At 37.9% G+C, this 22,244-nt stretch overlaps 1 protein-coding gene across 1 annotated transcript in view; it reads right to left on the bottom strand.

Annotated features, from left to right (window-relative positions):
- FRY (FRY microtubule binding protein) overlaps positions 1-21,077 on the bottom strand; it is a 232,999-nt gene extending 211,922 nt beyond the window's left edge. The window contains exon 1 of the mRNA XM_070749879.1: positions 21,056-21,077. The gene's annotated coding sequence lies outside the window, so the exon portion shown is untranslated. The remainder of the gene's footprint in view (positions 1-21,055) is intronic.
- Positions 21,078-22,244: the final 1,167 nt, after the last annotated feature.

Here is a 22,244-nt window from a genome sequence, read left to right as displayed (position 1 = left end):
ATATAGTATTAAATCATATGTGACAATTAAGCCATCTGTCTCAGTTTTGTTAATTCTGAGAGGAGACAACTTATTTCTGATTAAATCAACTGGACATATTTTACTCATAATTGTGGCACCATCTTCTGGTCCCTTTGTTGAAAAATTGCAATGTTGAGCAACTAAGCAGTTTAACAACAGAACCATTTCCCAACAGCGACCACAGCATGATAAACTTCAGTCTCAACTTAAGCCACACTATGAACCACCAAAATAATACAACACCAAAATTCAATTTCAAAAAAGCGAACTACGAACTCATTGAAGCCCACCTCTCAACATTAAACTGGAGAACTCTATTCTCTGAATGCTACACTACTGATGACCTCTACAACACATTCCTACTCAAAATGAAAATTATCATCAGACTTCATGTACCTCTAACATGTACCATAAACAAAAAAAATAACCTCCCCATCTCAATAAGAAAATTACAAACAAGAAAAAAAATATCTCTGGAGGAAAAACAAAAAAGGACAAGTTTCCAACTTCAAAAGCCGATATAAAAGCATTTGCAATCAAATAAAAACAGAATGCCTTAACTACTACAGCAAAACATTTTCTACTGCGGCTTGACTTCCTGGCTCCAATCCTTCCCCGCAGGGAGGCGGAACCGATTAAGCTGTTCCGCCCCAGACGCTTGATGGATCCAGAGGGCTTTCAGAAGGCGCTTGGGGTTATTCTAGATACACTCGTACACAGTTCGGCAGAGTCTCTGGCTGAGGCCTGGAACAAGGCTGCAGCGGAGGCTCTTGACCGAATTGCGCCGTTGCGACCTCTCCGCGGCACTAGACCCCGTAGAGCTCCATGGTTCAATGAGGAGCTCCGGGACTTGAAATGCCAAAAGAGACGTCTAGAGAAGCGATGGAGGAAGAGTAAGTCCGAATCCGATCGAACACTTGTAAGAGCACATGTTAAGACTTACAAAGTGGTGCTCAAGGCGGCAAGATGCACGTATCATTCCGCCTTGATTGCATCAGCGGAATCCCGCCCGGCCGCTCTGTTTAGGGTGACCTGCTCCCTTCTTAATCAGGGGGGAGTTGGGGAGCCCTTGCAGAGTAGTGCCGAGGATTTTAACACGTTTTTCGCTGATAAAATCGCTCGGATCCGAGCGGACCTCGACTCTAATTGGAATACAGAGTCGACTGACAACGAGTCAGTTGAGGTGACTGGGGCACGTACTTGTCCACCTGTCTGGGAAGAGTTTGATCTGGTGACACCTGATGAAGTGGACAAGGCCATTGGAGCTGTGAGTTCCGCCACCTGTTTACTGGATCCGTGTCCCTCCCTTGGTTTCGGCCAGCAGGGAGGTGACACGGAGCTGGGTCCAGGAGATTGTCAACGCTTCTTTGGGGAGGGGGTCCTTCCCGGATCCCTACAAGGAGGCACTTGTGCGCCCCCTCCTCAAGAAGCCTTCACTGGACCCAGCCATTCTCAATAACTATTGACCAGTCTCCAACCTTCCCTTTATGGGAAAGGTTGTTGAGAAGGTGGTGGCGCTCCAGCTCCAGCGGTCCTTGGAAGAAGCCGATTATCTAGGTCCTCAGCAGTCAGGATTCAGGCCCGGCTACAGCACGGAAACTGCTTTGGTCGCGCTGATGGATGATCTCTGGCGGGCCCGGGACAGGGGTTTATCCTCTGTCCTGGTGCTTCTTGACCTCTCAGCGGCTTTCGATACCATCGACCATGGTATCCTTCTGCGCCGGCTGGAGGGGTTGGGAGTGGGAGGCACTGTCCTTCAGTGGTTCTCTTCCTACCTCTCTGGTTGGTCGCAGTCGGTGTTAGTGGGGGGTCAGAGGCCGACCTCTAGGTTACTCCCTTGTGGGGTAACATCTTTACATCTCCACCCCTTGTCCAGTCAGCGAAGCAGTGGAAGTGATGTGCCTGGAGGCTGTTGGGGTCTGGATGGGTGTCAACAGACTCGAGCTCAACCCGGATAAGATGGAGTGGCTGTGGGTTTTGCCTCCCAAGGACAATTTCATCTGTCCGTCCATCACCCTGGGGGGGGAGTCACTAACCCCCTCAGAGAGGGTTCGCAACTTGGGCGTCCTCCTCGATCCACAGCTCACATTAGAGAAACATCTTTCAGCTGTGGCGAGGGGGGCGTTTGCCCAGGTTCGCCTGGTGCACCAGTTGCGGCCCTATTTGGATCGGGAGTCACTGCTCACAGTCACTCATGCCCTCATCATCTCGAGGCTCAACTACTGTAATGCTCTCTACATGGGGCTACCTTTGAAAAGTGTTCGGAAACTTCAGATTGTGCAGAATGCAGCTGCGAGAGCTATCATGGGCTTTCCTAAATATGCCCATGTCACACCAACACTCCACAGTTTGCATTGGTTGCCGATCAATTTCCGGTCACAATTCAAAGTGTTGGTTATGACCTATAAAGCCCTTCATGGCACTGGACCAGAATATCTCCGGGACCGCCTTCTGCCGCACGAATCCCAGAGACCAGTTAGGTCCCACAGAGTTGGCCTTCTCCGGGTCCCGTCAACTAAACAATGTCGTTTGGTGGGACCCAGGGGAAGAGCCTTCTCTGTGGTGGCCCTGACCCTTTGGAACCAACTCCCCCCAGATATCAGAGTTGCCCCCACCCTCCTAGCCTTTCGTAAGCTCCTTAAAACCCACCTCTGTCGTCAGGCATGGGGGAATTGATATGTTCCCTCCCCCTAGGCTTATAAAATTTATGCATGGTACGCTAGTGTGTATGATTGGTTTTAATTTGTGGTGTATTTTAAATTAACTTAAAATTAGATTTGTTTTACATTGTATTGTTATTGCTGTGAGCCGCCCCGAGTCTGCGGAGAGGGGCGGCATACAAATCTGATGAAACTTAAACTTAAACTTAAACAAGAGGAAAACCTCCTACGCACCAAATCTAATAAAGCTTTCTACAACTTTGTCAACAATAAACTCAAAGACTCTAGACCTATCCCACCACTCAAAGGACCCAACAACAAAGAATACCATGATGATTCATCCAAAGCCAACCTCCTCAACTCTTTCTTTGGCTCTGTCTTTGTTAACAGCAATGGCTCATCCCCCAATTTCATCAATCGCACCTCAAACTCCCTCAACGACTTAACCCAAGTAGACTTCACTGAAGACCGAGTTGAAAAAGCATTACGTGACCTTAAACCTTCTCTATCAGTCGGACCAGATGGTCTATGTGCTTACTTCCTAAAAAAGCTCTCTTCTTAACCACTAAGCATAATTTTTGAAAAATCCTTCAGAACCAGCACACTTCCTAAACTATGGTCGAAAGCAATGGTCATCCCCATCTTCAAAAAAGGAGACCCCTCTCTTGTAGATAACTACAGACCAATTTCACTATGCTGCGTCCCATGCAAAGTCATGGAATCAATTATAAACAGATCAATTACTCTCCATCTAGAAACTAATAATTTGCTCTCTAACAAACAATTTGGTTTCCGAAAAAAACTATCCTGCAACCTGCAGCTCCTCCACTGCAAAAATATATGGACAACTCATCTAGATCAAGGGAAATCTACAGATGCAATTTATATTGAATTCTGCAAAGCCTTTGATTCAGTGGTCCACGACAAACTACTCCTAAAACTCAAATCCTATGGCATCTCAGGATCCCTCCATAGCTGGATTACAGCATTCCTGTCAAACAGACAACAAGTGGTCAAAATAGGAAGCACCATATCCACCCCCGTCCCAGTTAAAAGCGGTGTTTCCCAAGGTAGTGTACTGAGACCAACGCTCTTCATTCTCTACATCAATGACCTTTGCGATTACATCACAAGCAACTGTGTCCTCTTCGCCGACGATGTAAAACTCTTCAACACCACTGATAACACAACTACTCTGCAAAAAGACCTTGATGCTGTTTCTGAGTGGTCTAACACATGGCAACTCCAAATCTCAACTAGCAAATGCTCCGTCCTACACATTGGGAAGAAGAATGTGAACTCCAAATACGAACTGAATAATCAAATTATCACAGATAATCCCCACTCGGTTAAAGACCTTGGTATACTAATAACAAAAGATTTAAGTGCCAAAGCCCACTGCAACAATATAGCCAAGAAGGCTTCAAGAGTTGTAAACCTAATCCTACGTAGCTTCTGCTCTGGCAATCTCACACTACTTACCAGAGCTTACAAAACTTTTGCCAGACCCATCCTCGAATACAGCTCATCTGTTTGGAACCCATATCGCATCTCAGACATTAACACCCTTGAAAATGTCCAGAGATACTTCACCAGAAGAGCCCTTCACTCCTCCACTCGAAATAGAATACCCTATGAGACTAGACTTTCAATCCTGGGCCTAGAAAGTTTAGAACTAAGACGCCTTAAACAAGATCTAAGTATTGCCCACAAGATCATATGCTGCAACGTCCTGCCTGTCGGCGACTACTTCAGCTTCAACCACAACAACACAAGAGCACACAACAGATTTAAACTTAATATTAACCGCTCCAAACTTGACTGTAAAAAATATGACTTCAGTAACCGAGTTGTCGAAGCGTGGAACTCATTACCGGACTCCATAGTTTCATCCCCAAACCCCCAACACTTTACCCTTAGATTATCTACGGTTGACCTATCCAGATTCCTAAGAGGTCAGTAAGGGGCGAGTACAAGTGCACTAGAGTGCCTTCTGTCCCCTGTCCTATTGCTTTCCTATATCTCCTATACCTTTCTTCTATTCCTATATCTCTTCTTCTATTCTTTCATTGATATGTTCTATTACTTTATCTTCTTTTCTATTATTTCTTAGATATATTTTACTATGAGTATCTCCTCTATAACCTTCATCATGTATTTTACTATGTGTATATAGATATATTCCCACTAAAACCCTCATTGTGTATTGGACAAAATAAATAAATAAAAATAAAAAACAAAGATAAGCTCACTGAATGGCCTGTGTAGCAGCATTACAATTTTAGTTCTCAAATAATCCCTCAATGCTAAATCAGAAAGAAAATAAGTTATATTACCAAATCTAGTTATGTCCTGTCCTAGGGTGAACGAATTACAACTTTTGTAGGATATTTCATTTTATTGCATTCTTACACTTTCAAAGGTTAGGGTTAACTTTTTCCTAGCTAGGTTCAGCAGCAACAGCAGCAATAGAGTTGGAAGAAACATTGGAGATCTTCTAATATAACCCCCTGTAGAAGCAGGCGTCTCTACACCAGGGGTCTCCAACCTTGACAACTTTAAGGCTTGTGGACTTCAACTCTCAGAGTTCCTCAGCCAGCAAAGCCTTAAAGTTGCCAAGGGAGACCCCTGTTCTATACCATTTTAGACACATGGATATCCAGTCTCTTCTTAAAAGCCTCCATTGATGGAGCACCCACAATATATTGCTTCTTCCAGATAATTGCTATATATGAATTGTATACATCTAAATCTTATTCAGATTTCGACTCCTTATATTCAATAAATATTTCCATTCTGATATTCACATAGGGCTTTACAGAAATAGCAACATATACACACAGGTTATAATTGCAATTGATATATGTATTCACACTAGAGCAGAGCTTTTAAGAGCTATGGAAATTTAAAAAAAATATTAAAAAGTTATTCAACTAGAGTTATACAGTATATACAACAACAGCCATCTGATTTCAGTTGTAGACTCTTTTCTAATGCTGCCTATGTTTTCCATCAAATTCATAAAATTATTATCGTCCCTATAGCTTAACCAAATCAGTTTCTCAATAATTTAACACGTTAACAATGAAATGCTGAGGGTATTCTATCATTTCTGATCTATTCACCCCTAAATATTTTTTTGCAACTCTGTAGAAATGCAATATAAACTTGTATATATAGAGAGCAAACTAAGAAAAAAACTCAATATCACATTTCTTGGGAATAAAGTAGCCCAGTGAAAATTCAATCCCTTGTATCGCCATTCGTCAATGCCAACAACATTAGATGGATGGGCTGCTATCTGACACAGCATAAGGAAGTTTTTTTTATTCCAATGCTGTATTAAAATAAATGAAAATGTAATCCAGTGTATTATCTTTTTTTTTTTATTTACCTTTTTGCTTCTTTTTATATCTCTCCACAACAGATTACTGAAACAATGTTCCATATGGCCAGTTTCACTGTTACATTCTTCCACTGCCCACTGCTAAATTCAGCTTATGCAAGCCAAACTGCATTCATTAGATTTAATTTCAAAAGAAAACCATCTGGCACAATGGAAACTATCATTGGACTATATTCAGTTTTAATATATCAGAACGTTCTTTTGGAGCATATGCATTAATAGATCATGTATTCCAAGGATCAATTCCAGGATATAAGCATTAACGGTACGTTGATAACTAAAGAAAAGGTGATTTGTGCATTGTGACATCAGAATGCAAACCCTCTTTTTTATAGTTGGATTTGAATATCAGTATGTAAATCATCAGGTTTGTGCCATGGTGTCCCAGCTCATGTTTCAGCCTCCTCTGTGAATTACCTATGCACCAGGGGCTAATTAATTGAGCTCATTCTCACTTGCGAGGTGGACAAAACAGGAGGCTGTGTCTGTGTATTTCAGAATAGATATTTCTAAAAATCCATTTGAGATACGACTCCAGGGCTGTCAAACTCACGGTCCTGTGGGCTGGATGCAGCATGTGCCGGTCACGCCCTTTCCCAGTTTAGCAAAGGGAGGGGGGAAGTCCTAATACATCACGTGATGACACCATGATGCCACAAATTTGACACCCCTGCTCTACTCTGTGTGTGTTTGTTTGTTTGTTTGTTTGTTTGTTTGTTTGTTTGTGTATGTATGTATGTATGTATGTATGTATGTATGTATGTATGTATGTATTTATTTATTGGATTTGTGTGCCGCCCCGTGTTATCAGCATAGTATGATCAGATCTTTTTATTTAGCTTAAATGAACAAGAGATTATTACTTTGATGAGAGAAGAGCCAACTTTTCATTATATATCAGTCCTTTCAAGCCTCTGCATCTAAAAATACTTGACTTCAGATCCCTGAATGGCAAATATTCCTTAGGGTTTACTGTAGCTGAAATCAATAATAATCCATTATTTAAAGATGAAAGTGTTCTTTGCATTCTTCTCTCATTTAAAGAAAAAATGTATCAAAGATAAATATAAGTGATCATATGCTAACTTCCTTAACTTGTAACCATTTGAGCATAGTGAAATACACTATACATATATTCGATGGCATGGGGCGAGTTTTCAGCAGTATACTGACGAGACTCAGCTGTACATTTCCACCCCATGTCAGTTCAGTGAAGCTGTGGAAGTGATGTGTCGGTACCTGAAGGCTGTGAGGGTCTGGATGGGGGTCAACAGGCTCAAACCCAACCCTGACAAGACGAAGTGGCTGTGGGTCCTGCCTCCCAAGGACTATTCCATCTGTCCGTCAGTTACTTCGGACCAGAATACCTTCAGGACCGTCTTCTGCCGCACGAATCCCAGCGGCTGATAAGGTCCCACAGAGTTGGCCTTCTCCGGGTCCCATCGTCTAAACAATGTCGTCTAGTGGCCCACAGGGGAAGAGCCTTCTCTGTGGCGGCCCCAGCCCTCAGGAATCAACTCCCCCCAGAGATTAGAACCGTGTTTCTTTTAGAATTTATCTCCTCTATACTGTAGTCATTGGAAAAATTAATCTTGTACTCATATTTCCCTATAATGCTATTTAGCATCAAATTTAATTGACTTGTTTGAAGAAAAAAGGCAATGTAATGTTACATTAGAGGAAAAAAATAAATTCTTTTATAATATGCAGTACTGTATTTAATACAGCATAATGCAATAGCTAGATCTGTTTCTGTAGTCATATTCCTATAGGATTATTTCCAAAAAATCTACACAGTAGATAATAAAAAATCTCTGAAGAATTTCCTTTTTTTTTTTTGCCGTGAGCCATGATTCATTTTAATCGTACTGTTTAATAAGCCAACAAATGGGCCTCCTTAACAAACACAGTTCTGAATCCTAAGCAATGATTTACAAGTCATGGTTACTATGTTTGCATACCACGCTAAGCTAAAAGTAAACAATCATATAATGATTTACCAGAATGTACAAATCTAGAGATTGTATATATGCTTTCCCCCAAGCATGTTACCTTATCTCTATTATTTCTTATATCTCCTGAACAAAAGATATTAATCCAAAAAAGAAGCAAGCAAACACACAACTCTATATCTGTCTGCTATCACTATTTATCTTTATGAACTCTTTTTTTCTTTCCGTATTGTAATTAGAGGGAGAAAGGGGGAAATGTAATCCCTGGCCATTATAAAAACAGTCTGATCCTGAATACAAACATGTAAAGATTCTAAAATTAAAAAATGAATAGCAAACTTCCTTTTTCTCTCCCATTTTAATCGTATCATTTAATAAGCAACTGGCAAAGGAGGAACCAAAAGGACAAAATTAGAACACAAAAAGATTGCCATCTGATTCCCACTAAACAAGGGTACAAAATATTTAACTGTCTTTGGTACTTGTAATAAGAAATTTGAGTATGGGTATATCTATTAGCTTCCAGCCAATTAGTCTTTATGAGATTTTTGAGTCCTGTTTTTTATGACCTTTTGAATATATTTTGGTAATTAATTTGCGCAATTATTTTAAGGATTCTGTTTCCCAATCTTTAAATGCCTTTGTGACAGCAACCTCTATGTTTGAACTGTCTCTAGTAGGGATATTTGGGCTATTATACTTCCTCAGATGGAATTCAAATGGATACAGGTAAATGTAGTTTATTCTGTTTTGGAGGTGGAAATCATATGGCATCTGTAATGTTTTTAACAAACTTTGGGTTTCCGTTTTGTTTCCATCCTACTAAATTATCTTTTCAGTTTTGAACTGATCACAATTGCACAATTCTTTTCTAATTTTAATTTTTGAATCTCTTCCATTCCTAATTCATAGTACAAAGAGGCAAATGCTCTATCCCATAGGTCTGAATATTTCTTAACTCAAGACCTTAATTTCCCTATTAATGAGCATAATATATTAGCATAATATAAATGCAATGATAATTTATTGTTAAAACTAAGTTATCATCAGTATGTAAAATTATTTCTGCTTATATTTAAAAATGTGAGCAAATACATTATAAAGTACATATCCATAACATTGTCATTCTAATCAAACCAGAGGCTACATATATCTAGAGCTGCACAATTAATAAATGTAACCTTTTATAATTTCTCAATTAATCAATCAATTATGTGCATACCTTTTTGAAGGAAAAGAGCATGGTGCTGTTTTCTGGATGACAATAGGCAATAGAGTCAACGGTTCTTTTAAAAACAGATACTGTATATTTAAAATTTTTATTTGGCTTTCTAATCCATATGTCTTGAAACTCTCTGACACAGTATTTAAATCATTGCATTTTTTCTCTAATAGAAAGCTAATTTAAGCCCTTAACAGCAGCTTTCTATCAATGTCATTGTAGTTCATTAATATTCTTTACTTTTGCATACATAATGTATAGTTGATCAAAATGATTTTATGGAGCTAGTCAGAAGATATTGTTGTTTATGAATGTTTGGCATACACATGACCATTTAAGACAAAAACATGTAAATAATTCCTAATCTTAGCAGTCCATCCATTATTCAAAATTTCAGTTATTTTTGTGTTCTTATATGTAGGTCACCATGACATCACCCTTCACTTCCTTATCTTAAATAATTAACTATGTAACCAATTTTACTTTCAACTGTTAGATTATTTGATGTGACACTGTTGCATCATGATCTCTACACAAAGTTCAGTATTTAGCTGCAGTTTAATTGGGTGAAATCCTCTCAAAACTGTAAAAGTATTATTTAAGCAGACAGGTTGATAGGTCATACAGCCAGCCTGGCATTTAAGCCTTAGGCAAGTGAATGGAATAACAGATGAGGTACAGAACATTTGACTTTTAAAACACCACCTAAACTAATCAAATTTCAATTGTTTGCCATTATTTTTTATATACCCCAGCAAGTATGATTGAGCATCCAGAAAATATAAGGCTCTCGTTTTAAGATTTTATAGGTAGCAAGATTGTTGAAACTTGGAAACAATTTTATGTTTAAAAAACAATGCATAGAACAGCAAAGCAGGAGGGTTATATTGCAATTCCCAAAGTATAAGATAAATAAAAATAGAGGTTTCTGCTTTAAATCATCAACTATCTAAGTGTATACCAGAAACAAATTTAATTTTTAGTCCCAAGAAGTTTTTACAAAACAGTAAAAAGGCATAATAATTTCGCTTAACTTATGTTGTACAACAATTTGGAAATGGTTTACCGCTGCTTTTTGTGAATTTTTAAAAACATTTCAGTCTAGTCCTGGAATTTTCCAGTGGTTTTTTGTTAACATTTTCCCCCCTGATTATCCAAGGTTGCCATCTGCTGCCATCTGCTGTTAGCAAAAACACGAGGCAACTCCACAACCGACCATGGTACTTTTCATGACTGCTACCAAGGACTCAGTATTCAAAGATAAAAGAGGAACAAGAGGAACATTGCTTCATTTACAGACTATTTATTTCTATATAAAATTTGTTTATATTATTTAATAATGTATTAACAATAAATTCTAATGGATTATATACAGTGTTCCCTCGATTTTCGCAGGTTCGAACTTCGTGGAACGTCTATACCACGGTTTTTCAAAAATATTAATTAAAAAATACTTCGTGGTTTTTCCCCCTATACCACGGTTTTTCCTGACCAATGACGTCATATGTCATTGCCAAACTTTCATCTGCCTTTAAAAAACATTTTTTTAAATAAACTTTAATAAATAAACATGGTGAGTAATAATCTAAATCGTTGCTAGGGGAATGGGAAATTTAATTTAGGGATTTAAAGTGTTAAGGGAAGGCTTGGGATACTGTTCATAGCCAAAAATAGTGTATTTACTTCCGCATCTCTACTTTGCAGAAATCCGACTTTCGCGGGCGGTCTCGGAATGCATCCCCTGCGAAAATCGAGGGAACACTGTATTCCTATTTCCTTCATGAGGTAATATAGCAAGTCCTCATAAATAAACCAGTTATTATATTATGTAGAATCTTCATTAGCTAAAATATGATTAGGTTTGCTATGTAGATGTGGGCGTTTTGATCTAACAAAAACAATTTACCAAAATCAATAAAGTTAAAATAAATAAAATTCAGCAATAAATCAATATTCTCAAATCTTAAACACAGCAACTATCAGATATACAATTGATATAACTGATCTAACAATCAGATCCTCAAGTTTAAATTAAGGAAACAAAATAATTTCATAAAGATGGGATGAGATGAGGTGGGAATGGTTTTGAGATTTGTTTCACAAAAGATTTCTTGGTATAAGAAAATGTCCAAAGAGTACAGACCTCAATGTCAGTTTCAAAATCACACAGTAAGCCAAATTACTGATCCATCTGTTCTGGCATGTTGTCAACACTACCTGGCAACACTTCCACGATTTTACTTGCCAGAAATTTAACCAGGGACTTACAGTATGTGCAAACTGTATACTCTACTGGTAAATTACAGCCATTTGGGGTTTCTCTTATCAATTCTTCTTTTTCTAAGCTAAAAAGATCCAAACATAACCTTTCTTCTTGGAATTCATAATTAATTTTTCTTTGTATTCCATCTATATTCTATGTACAATTTAGGCAACTCATGCATCATAAAGTACACTAATACATTAAAAAAATCAAATTATTAAAACAGATGTACAAAAATGTTAAAATTATATTAAATATTTCAATTATTTAAACATGCAAATTTTATAAAAGTAAGTTGCTCCAGATCCATACTGAATATTTTTGGGTTTTTCACTGTATATTTCAGTTCTTTTTTGAGATGCAATAACCAGAATAATACAGAATGTCAATATGATTACATCATAAATGCAAAAACACCATTAGCAGTTTTTTTTGTCTTTTTTCAACATATTCAATTGCTGCTTTTAAAGGAATTGAATAAGCTTCAAAAAAATTATGTCATTAAATTTCTGCTAGGTCTATAATAATAATGGTTTCCACTATTTTTATAGAGCAGCATTATCTTATATTCTCTTTCCAACAATGACATAAATACATGAGAGACAAACACAGTGCTTCCAAAAGTGTTAGTTTCAGAAAACAATACTTTACTAAAAAAGTTACAGAAAATTCAATACCACTAAAAATACAGTTTTGAAGATGAGAATCTCATTCTAGTTCCAAAATTCACCCCAAAATCAAGGCAGAAAGAGAAATATAATAGAATATGTATGGTCTGTCAAGCAGCCTTATCTTTATCCACTGCAATTAAGAAATGTTATGGGTTAGTGTCTAAGCTCTATTCTGAAGGAAAAGATATAAATAGGGATGAGCTCAGTAGCCTTAGTATGTCACATAACAATGTCAAAATAATCTTACCAAGTATAAATCCAATGAAACCTGGTCCTCCCTCTTATCAGTTTATTTCTATCTGATTTGTCAAGAAAAGCTGTTCTTGTCATCAGAGATAGACAGGGAGATTAATAATCTAGTTTTCTAGTTTTGCTGCAAGTAGCAGCAAAAAAGATGCAGTGATTTTTGATGCTACTTGCATTACCTTCTTGCGGATTAATATAAATAATTTAATGCCCTGTTTATTATTGGCAATTTGAATGTTTTAAGTGTATTTCTTGATATTTCAGTGAACGTTGCATATTGTTTACTTGATTACATCATGCAATTGTTCATAAATTATTTTGAAATATTTACTACATTACATAAACATCTCTCAGGATGTTGTACATTGTTTTGAGTATAAATTGATTATGAGACCTCAAAAGCTTTTAGATGTTCTTTGAAAATTTTAAGATATTAATAATGTGTGCAGTTTTCTGTGCTTATTTCATCACTGCTATATACTTAAAGCATTTTTTTGTTTAAAACTATTTTAATATTTTTGAAAGGTATATAAAAGGCCAATTTTATATTATTGCATAAGCATAAGCAATAATATATGAATGATACTTCTTGATTTAGAAACTGATATCAATAAATATTTGTTAGATTGCACTTAAAATCACAATTTAATATCAAATATCTGTTAGACTGTCATTTAAAATCACAATTTAACCTTTTAAATCACAATAAAAATATATTTTTTCTTTTTGTAAAAAAAAATTACACCTAGACTTCTCAAATAAATCTTTAACATATGGGGAAATTAATTGCAGGTTTATATTAAATACTTTACCGTAATAGCTAACCATTTGGTAATGAACAATCACCAAAGTTCTTCATATCCAAACAGATTCAAGCAATTTGGTAATACTGTCTCAATTTTTAATTTTATTTCTTTGTTGTTGTTGTTTTTAAATATTTTAATGAAAGTGTTTTTTACATCATAAGCTGTTGCTTATGATGTATACAAAAAAAAGAAAATAATACATAGAAAACAAAAAACAGAACAAAAAAGAAAAAAAAAGAAAAACACACACATATATACACACATACATACACATACTGTATAACTACAGCATCTTACAACTCGGCATACTTAAATCAGAAAGAGAAAAACATCACAGTTCTATCATAACCTCCTTTCATACATCAATACTCATAGTTTTATTTCTGTGTAACTATAACATTCATCTCATAATAGCTATATTGATAATAATGTTGTGTTATTTTATAAATGGGAGGTAAGAAGTGAAGAAAGGAGCTATGGGCTTTCCTATGGTGCCAACTTGTCTACGGATTTTATTCCCTTAGAGTAGTTCTCTTAATTCTGTGTCTGCTATCTTTCACTGCCCTTTTCATCCAAAAAGTATTTTGCATTATTAATTTTTAACTTCATCTTTATACTATTTCAAATATTTTATTATTATTGCATTTATTTCATTTTTCTATTTTTAATTTTTATCATACCCTGGGAATGAGTATTATGGTACAAAATAGATTATTCTATATGTATTGCTTTAACAAGAAAAAAGAAATATTTCAGCCGTTTCTGTCCAGTAACCAGACATGTAACTACTGCTTGAAATAAAATCTGAAAATAAAATAATATTTATATAGAATTTGTTATTATTATCTATGTTATAGTCATCATTTCTTAACTTGGGCAGCTTTCTGAGCTGTGGTCTTAAATTCCCAGAACTTTTAAGGCGGCAAAGAGGTTGAAACTTTGAAGTTAAGGGAAAGATATTTAATTTAGTGAGACTTCTATCAACTTGGATGCAAGTAATTTTGGTAATTCCCTCTCCAACTTATCCTTCTTCAGTTCATTCTTTGCCATAATTCAAATAAGATCCTAACCTTCTGGAGTAAATTTCAAGGCACTCGGGATGTAAAGCTCTTTTCTTCTGTTAAAAGCCTTCACTAGATAAAGTATCATTCTATCAGCAAAAAGATATCATTTTGGATATCATCCAAGGCTTTCAAATTGCATGCAATGAAAAATGATGTCATTTTTGGATCAGACATTTCATCCATTAATTATTTAATAAAAACATTACAAGATGCCATTAGTACAACTGACATATATACAAGCGTTCAGAGTTATGACCATGCCTGATTAACATAATAACTATAATAAACCACAAAAGAAAGCAGTCAGTAATGCTGTGCAGAATTGTCATTGATTCAGTATGGTGTAATGTCATTAGAAGTAGCATTTAAAATTCTCAAATAAAACATACAAGAATAGATTATCATCAGATTCATTTATGATTCTTATTCTTTTTTCATCCTCCAATAGCATATGACCACAATAATTTTTTACTATTTGGATTTAAATGTGGCACTTCTTTTTTCATTTTAATTTGTATAATCCCCACTTCCAGGAGCATGTTTTAAAGATTAGATATCAAGGAGAAATGCAGCTGATTGAGATAATTGTACAGTTCTGGCTACAGTATAATACAGGTATTTATCAAAGCTCACATTTGCACTACATTACTCAGTAACCATAAACAAGCTATTTTATCCATTCTATCTCCAAGATGAGACCATAAATATAAATTACTTTGTAGAAATACAAGCAGTCAAATGTTGTGATTGCTCACAAGATGACATAAGCACCTTGAAACTGATACCCATTTTTTCACCTCTTATATTGGCTCTTTTTCCTCTTTCCCAACAGAACTACAAAGTTGTCATATTATGTTGTCATATGCCATAAATGCCGCTACACTGTCATATGCCACAAATGAAACGGTCAAGGCACTAATTATTATATTTTTCATCTGTTAAATATAAGCTCCGTTAAATCGATAATTTCAAGTATCTTAAATGTCTTAAATAAAGCTAATACAATACATAGTGATACATAATGATAATCCAATTATACTTACAGGGTAGGTGGAATCAGACACCTGCCTTATTCTTTGTATTAAAATATTATCTTACAGTCTTCTTAAGTGCCCATGTTTATTTTTCTACAACAAAAAAGATAAAAGAAGCATAATTTTGCTAAACATTTATTCTCTGTGGCTTAACAAAAACTAGTTAAATTGAAAAAGAACTAAATAAAGGTATTTTCCATCTTGAATATTTTGTAAATCTTTCTCATGAGTAGTGTTTTGTGCGAATCTTTCTGATTTATAAAGGAGAAAAAGTGCATAAATAACATCAAAGTTTTGTGTTTATTTCATTAGTTTCATCACCCAACATGCCACCTGCCAATATGAAAAACTGATCATTCTCTTGGATTCAATAGCTGGTTCTACAATTTTTAGAAGCAAAAATTATGACCAATGATATTGGTAATCAATTGCCAACCGTGCTGAATAAGAATTATGATCCTTTCCTCCCTGACAAACTGCTTTAATTGTAACATCCAACACTTTTGCAGATTTTTCTTTTAAAACATTCAGTCTAGACCTTGAGTTGACCATTCCAAATTATTGTAGTTGTTCTTTGTCAGTGTCTTCTTGTTATAATTGGGATCATGTCTGTGTAACTACTACTTGGACTTCACTTTATAGTCAATGAGGGCATATTATCCAGGTGCTGTAGCAACTAAAAAAATTAAAGCATTCTTACTTTCATGTTTGATAGTATGAGATTATTACTGTGGAACAGAATAACTAATACCAAACAGTATCAGTAAATGATATGAAACAATATCAGTAAACCCTGACAAGATTCACTTTTGGCTCATGTGTTTACAGAACATTTTTCCAGAAATTTGGAGAATCATTCTGACCACCTCTGAGACAATACCATTGTTGTCAGTGAATCATGGCTTTTGCATTGCTACTATGCTAAGAATCCCATTTTTGCCCAGATTTTTTTCTGATGGTAGAGCCATTCTGTTTTGACAAGACAAAATGTTTCTATAGTTTATGTTTACAATTTTATATTGCACTCTTGAAGTGATAAAATAGCCACTTTGGGAGGATTCATTATTATTATAAATCTTCTCAATGTTAATGTCTCTGTTTATTGAGTGGTAGAGAGCCATACTTTTCCAAATACAGTAGTTTAATAAACTAAATTTATTAATTGAATCTAACATCAATTACTTCTACACAATCCTTGGAAGTTCCTTTTAAGTGAGACATGACTTGGCTCTACAATCTGGTACAGTAATCCCTCACCTATCGCGGGAGTTACGTTCCAGACCTTGCCGCGACAGGTGAAATCCGCGATGGGGAATTTATCCTCCTTCCCACCAGCTCCGGATGCCTGGAGGCGAGCAACGGCCGGCTAACCTTCCCCCCCCACTACTACTTACTCTGTTCTTTGCAGCAGTTCGGCCAAATGTTGTGTTTTTTGCCTTGCCCCGGCTGTAAAGTCCCTGGTGAGCTGCCCCGGCTGTTTCTTTTTTTCTCTCTCTCTCTTCCGCCCTCGAGCACTTCCTCTTCCGCCCTCGAGCCCAGTCTGGAAATCCCCGCCGCGTCGCGTTCCTTTCTTTTTTTTCCTTTCGGCACTGGCGAGGGGGATTGAACGAGGGGACGGGCCTCCGCCGGAGCTCAGTCCCCGCCCCGCTCATCATTTGGGAGTCCCGCTGGGGGATTCTAGCGCTTGTTTGTGTGGTAAAATCATTCAAATGAAGCTGACTTCAAAACCCGCGATGAAGTGAAGCCGCGGCAGGTGAAGCGCGATAGAGCGAGGGACTACTGTAATAGCATTATTGTGTTGAGAGGAACCAACATTCATGTCAATTGTATAGGGCAGGGTACACCCAAGATGTCAGTCCTGTGTGGTAGTCCTGTCAGAAAGCAATCCCAGATGAACTACTACTATTTTATTGTAAGATTACCTTAACAGAATCTTAAGGTAAAACCTCTGCATTTTCTCCTGTCATATATTCCGCCCAAGAAACTAGGAGAGTACCTTTTGAGATATTTGCCATACCCACATTCCTGCTGCATACTAAGTTACCTCTTATCTTGACATTTTTCCTGGTTGATGTTCTTCTCCTTGTCTTACAAGATCATTCCCACAATATGTATCACTACACCCGGTCCTATTTATCTTATTAATTAAACTGAACTGGGGGGGGGGAATTACTTTACAGTGGTAAATCTCCTGGATGATTTTGTTAATGCGGTAAAAGAAACATGTATAAACAGTGATGTTATTTGTTTCTTCTGATTTCTTTTATGTGTACCGCATCATACATGAAAATTTGAAAACATTCAGTGGGAAAAATATTCAAAAACTCAGCAAATTCAAAAGATGAATTCTAATTCTTCAACACAATTGCATAGAGTACTGATAAAATATTGCTTATGTCAAAGATATTTGTTCTGAAGTGGGATACATATACAGTACACAAATTTTCAGTCTATATATAAGGATGTACAATAAAATGCACAACAATAATAAATGTTAAACAAATGAAAGCTAATACAATTTTAAAGGCACGCATGTGCACCAAGTTACTGCTTTTAATGGAATCAAAGAATAACATTATTCATTCATGAAATGGTAAGAACTATTGATGTTAAGTGTGATCAATTACTCCTTTTATCATCTTAATAGCTACATTGAGTTGCTGAGTAAAAATTAATTGAAATATAGGACTACAGCACTCTTGATGTTAACTTTGCCAAAGTCTGCAACATTATAAATCTAATACTTCTTAAAGCAACCAACACAATAATTTGGAAAAATTAACAAATGCAGACCCTGACCAAAATTACACCAGCTTTACACTTTATATGCATTGATTTTTCTATTGGCTATAAATACTTTGCAACATTCAACATCTCTTGCTTCCAAATATGACCAAAATCAGACCCAGTCTAGACAAGAACACTTTTAAGATTACCCTATTTAGGAAAAGGCATTAAAATATTATTAGAAATGGCTGGTGAAGTCACTTCCTTCTCACTGTTTAAATATAGATTAAACTATTTATAAAGGCGCACAAGTAAATAAAGTCCCAAAATAAGTTAACTGGCACACATATGGCCAGTCTTTTTCTCAGGCTCAGCTTCAAACCAAGATAGGGCAGCACTGGTCACCCACAAAGACATCCAATCGGTCCTCCTTTTAAATATCAAAGAAATAAACAACCACCTGGACGGGAGAATGCTGTGAGTAAATAACGATTTTTCAAAGCAATTCCCGCTCGTCCCCAAAATCATTTTTAAAAAAAAGAAAAGGAAAGAAGCACCCCTTATTTAAAAGTAAGCAGCTGCCAAAAAAGCCAACACAGTTCTAGGTTGCATTAACAGAGGGATAGAATCAAGATCATGTGAAGTGTTAACACCACTTTATAAGGCCTTGGTAAGGCCGCACTTGGAATACTGCATTTAGTTTTGGTTGCCACGATGCAAAAAGGATATCTAGACTCCAGAGAAAGTGCAGAGAAGAGCGACAAAGATGATTAGGGAATTAAAGGCTAAAACATATGAAGAATGGTTGCAGGAAGTGGGCATGTCTGGTTCAATTAAAAGAAGGACCAGGGGAGACATAATAGCAGTGTTCCAGTATCTCAGGGCTTGCCACAAAAAAGAAGTCAACCTATTCTCCAAAGCACCTGAAGGCAGAACAAGAAGCAATGGGTGGAAACTAAGGGGCGTGCATAAGTGCACCAGAGTGCCTTCCATCCCCTGTCCTATAGTCTCTCCTATATTTCATATATCTTCTCTTCTATCTCTTCTATCTTTTCTATACCTTCTGTCTCTTCTATCTCTTCTATCTTTTCTGCTATTCTCTCTAGTTATATTTTACTCCTATATTTTCTCTTCTCTTCTTTCTTTAATATATTCTATTTGAATATATTCTCTAAAACCTTCATTGTGTATTATTGTGTATTGGACAAAACAAATACTGTAAATAAAAATAAAAATAAGTGCACCAGAGTGCTGTCAGGCCACCTTACACAGTAACAGCGATAGGGATATGGATATGGGAGGAGTGTCCTAATGTTTCCCTTTTATTAGCATTATGTATATAAATATTATATCTTTGTATACCATCAATATGTACTTGACAAAAGAAATAAATAACTATCAATAAAATAAACAAGGAGAGAAGTAACTTAGAATTAAGGAGAAATTTCCTGACTATTAGAACAATTAATCAGTGGGACAGCTTGCCTCCAGAAGTGTGAACACTCCAGCACTGAAATATTTTAAGATGATGTTGGATAACCATCTGTCTAAAGTAGTATGGGGGTTTCCTGCCTAAGCAGGAGGTTGGACTAGAAGACCTCCAAGGTCCCTTCCAACATTGTTATAGTTGTTGTTATCATTATTATAAAAGGGAGACTTAGAATTAAGGAGAAATTTCCTGACTTTTAGAACAATTAATCAGTGGGACAACTTGCCTCCAAAAGTTGTGAACACTCCAGCATTGAAAGTTTTTAAGAAGATGTTGGATAACCATCTGTCTGAAGTAGTGTAGGGTTTCCTGCCTAAGCAGGAGGTTGGACTAGAACAGTGTTTCTCAACCTTGGCAACTTGAAGTCCAAATATCTTCAAGTTGCCAAGGTTGGGAAACACTGTACTAGAAGATCCAAGGTCCCTTCCAACTCTGTTGTTGTTGTTATTGTTATTATTATTATTATTAATCAAATTTGTATGCCACCCCTCTCCGCAGACTCGGGGCGGCTAACAACAGTAATCAAACAATATAAACAAATCTGATATTTAAGTTAATTTTAAAAAGAAACCCCAATTTAAGAGACCAATCATACATACAGACATACCATGCATAAATTTTTTATAAGCCATGGGGAAGGGAATATCTCAGTCCCCCCATGCCTGACGACAGAGGTGGGTTTTAAGGAGCTTACGAAAGGCAAGGAGGGTGGGGGCAACTCTGATATCTGGGGGGAGTTGGTTCCAGAGGGCCGGGGCCCCCACAGAGAAGGCTCTTCCCCTGGGACCCGCCAAACGGCATTGTTTAGTCGACGGGACCCGGAGAAGGCCAACTCTGTGGGACCTAACTGGTTGCTGGGATTCGTGTTGTTGTTGTTACATTACTATTTTGTTGTTACATTACTATTATAACAATACATTATTATCATTATCATTATATCATCATCATCATCATCATCATCATCATCATCATCATCATCATCATCATCATCATTTTAAAAAGAGAGACGGGCTTTTGCTATTCTTGGGTATCCCAGGTGGGACCAAAAAAAGCAAAGGCCAGAAGGGAAAGCAGGAGAAAACCTGGGCGATACACGTGGGGCAAGTCTTTCAAAGGAGGAGTTGTCACCCGAGGAGAGGCGCAGGCTTATCACGGGATAAACAGGGCACGACAGGTGGTGCCTGAAAAGCCAAGTCCAAGAAGAAAGCGGCGCCTTTTTAAAACTACACACACACACCAGAGCGGAGGGCACCTGCTTGATTGCCCACGGGGGAACTTTTCCTCCCAGAGCTCCCAGCCGGAGGAAGGGAGAAGCGGAGGACCGCCGACAGCCCCCCCTCCTCCCCTCCTCGCTTCCTAGGCGCGGCTCTCCCCCCTTTCGCCCCCCCCCAAAAAAAATCCTCCCTCACCCGCGCGCTCGAGTGGAGTTTCCGCCGTGTGGACGCCGCCACGAGCGGGCAAACCCCTTGCCCCGCCGTTTCATTCCTCACTCACCCCGTGGCAGGCTGTCGGCGGCGGCGGGGATGGTGATGGAGGAGGAGGCGAAACAGCCGGTCCGTCTTCCTTCCCTCCCTCCTGTCAAGTGGCGCCTCTTCCCCACCCTTCCTTGACGTCGCCTGGAGAGGACCCGCCCATCACAACCCCCGACTCCCTCCCTTCCTCCTCTCACCTGGGTCCTTCGGCCCCCTTTTGTCGTCACGAGGGCGCGGGAAAGGCGAGCGGGCGGGCGCGGGAAACGTGTGTGTGTGGGGGGAAGCGGCGCGTCTTTGCTTCGGCCTGAGGTAACCCCGGTTTACAATCGCGTCCGTCCGTCCCCGCGCGCGCGCCCCTTCTGCTCTGCCTCTGTTTTTGTCCCCCCCTTCGCGCTCCTGTTTGGCCGCCCGCTCGCCCGCTTCAAAGTTGAAACGAAAGAACAAAGGAGGCCGTGCCGTTCCTTCCAGAGAACGCTGGTTTATTGCCCTTAGAGCCCGTCGCTTGCACGTGGCGCCCTGTGGAATAGAATAGGATTGTTTATTGTGGCCAAGTGCGATTGGACACGCAAGGAATTTGTCATTGGTGCGTATGCTCTCAGATTTAAACTAAACGTCAACCGCTCCAAACTAGACTGCAAAAAATACGACTTTAGCAATAGAGTAATCAACGCCTGGAATGCACTACCTGGCTCTGTGGTTTCTACTCCTACCCCCAAAACCTTTAACCTTAGACTATCTACAATTGACCTCTTCCTCCTTTCTAAGAGGTCTGTAAGGGGCGTACATAAGCGCCCCATTGTGCCCACCGTCCCTGCCCTACTGTCTTCTATCATTACTTTTTATCATTATTTATCCAATGTTTTATTTGTACAAATTACCATCCTATAATTGTTTGACAAATACATAAATAAATAAAAAATTTAAAAATCAATTTGTCAAGAATCATGAGGTAACAACACTTAATGTTGCCGCCCCAAGTCTTAGCCGCCCTGAGTCTTAGGAGAGGGGGGTGGCATACAAATCTAATAAATTATTATTATTAAAAATGATTGTCATAGAGGCCAAATAAGCAATCAGGAAACAATATTAATAATAGAAATCTTAAGGATACAAGCAACAAGTCATAAGTGGGAAGAGATGGGTGATAGGAAAGATGAGAAAAAGCTAGGGACCCAGGGGAAGAGCCTTCTCTGTGGCGGCCCTGACGCTCT

Source organism: Erythrolamprus reginae, chromosome 4, assembly GCF_031021105.1.
Source record: "Erythrolamprus reginae isolate rEryReg1 chromosome 4, rEryReg1.hap1, whole genome shotgun sequence".
NCBI classification, from domain to species: Eukaryota; Metazoa; Chordata; class Lepidosauria; order Squamata; family Dipsadidae; genus Erythrolamprus; species Erythrolamprus reginae.
The sequence above is the reverse complement of the archived record's forward strand: the minus strand, read 5'-3'. Positions and strand labels throughout refer to the sequence as shown.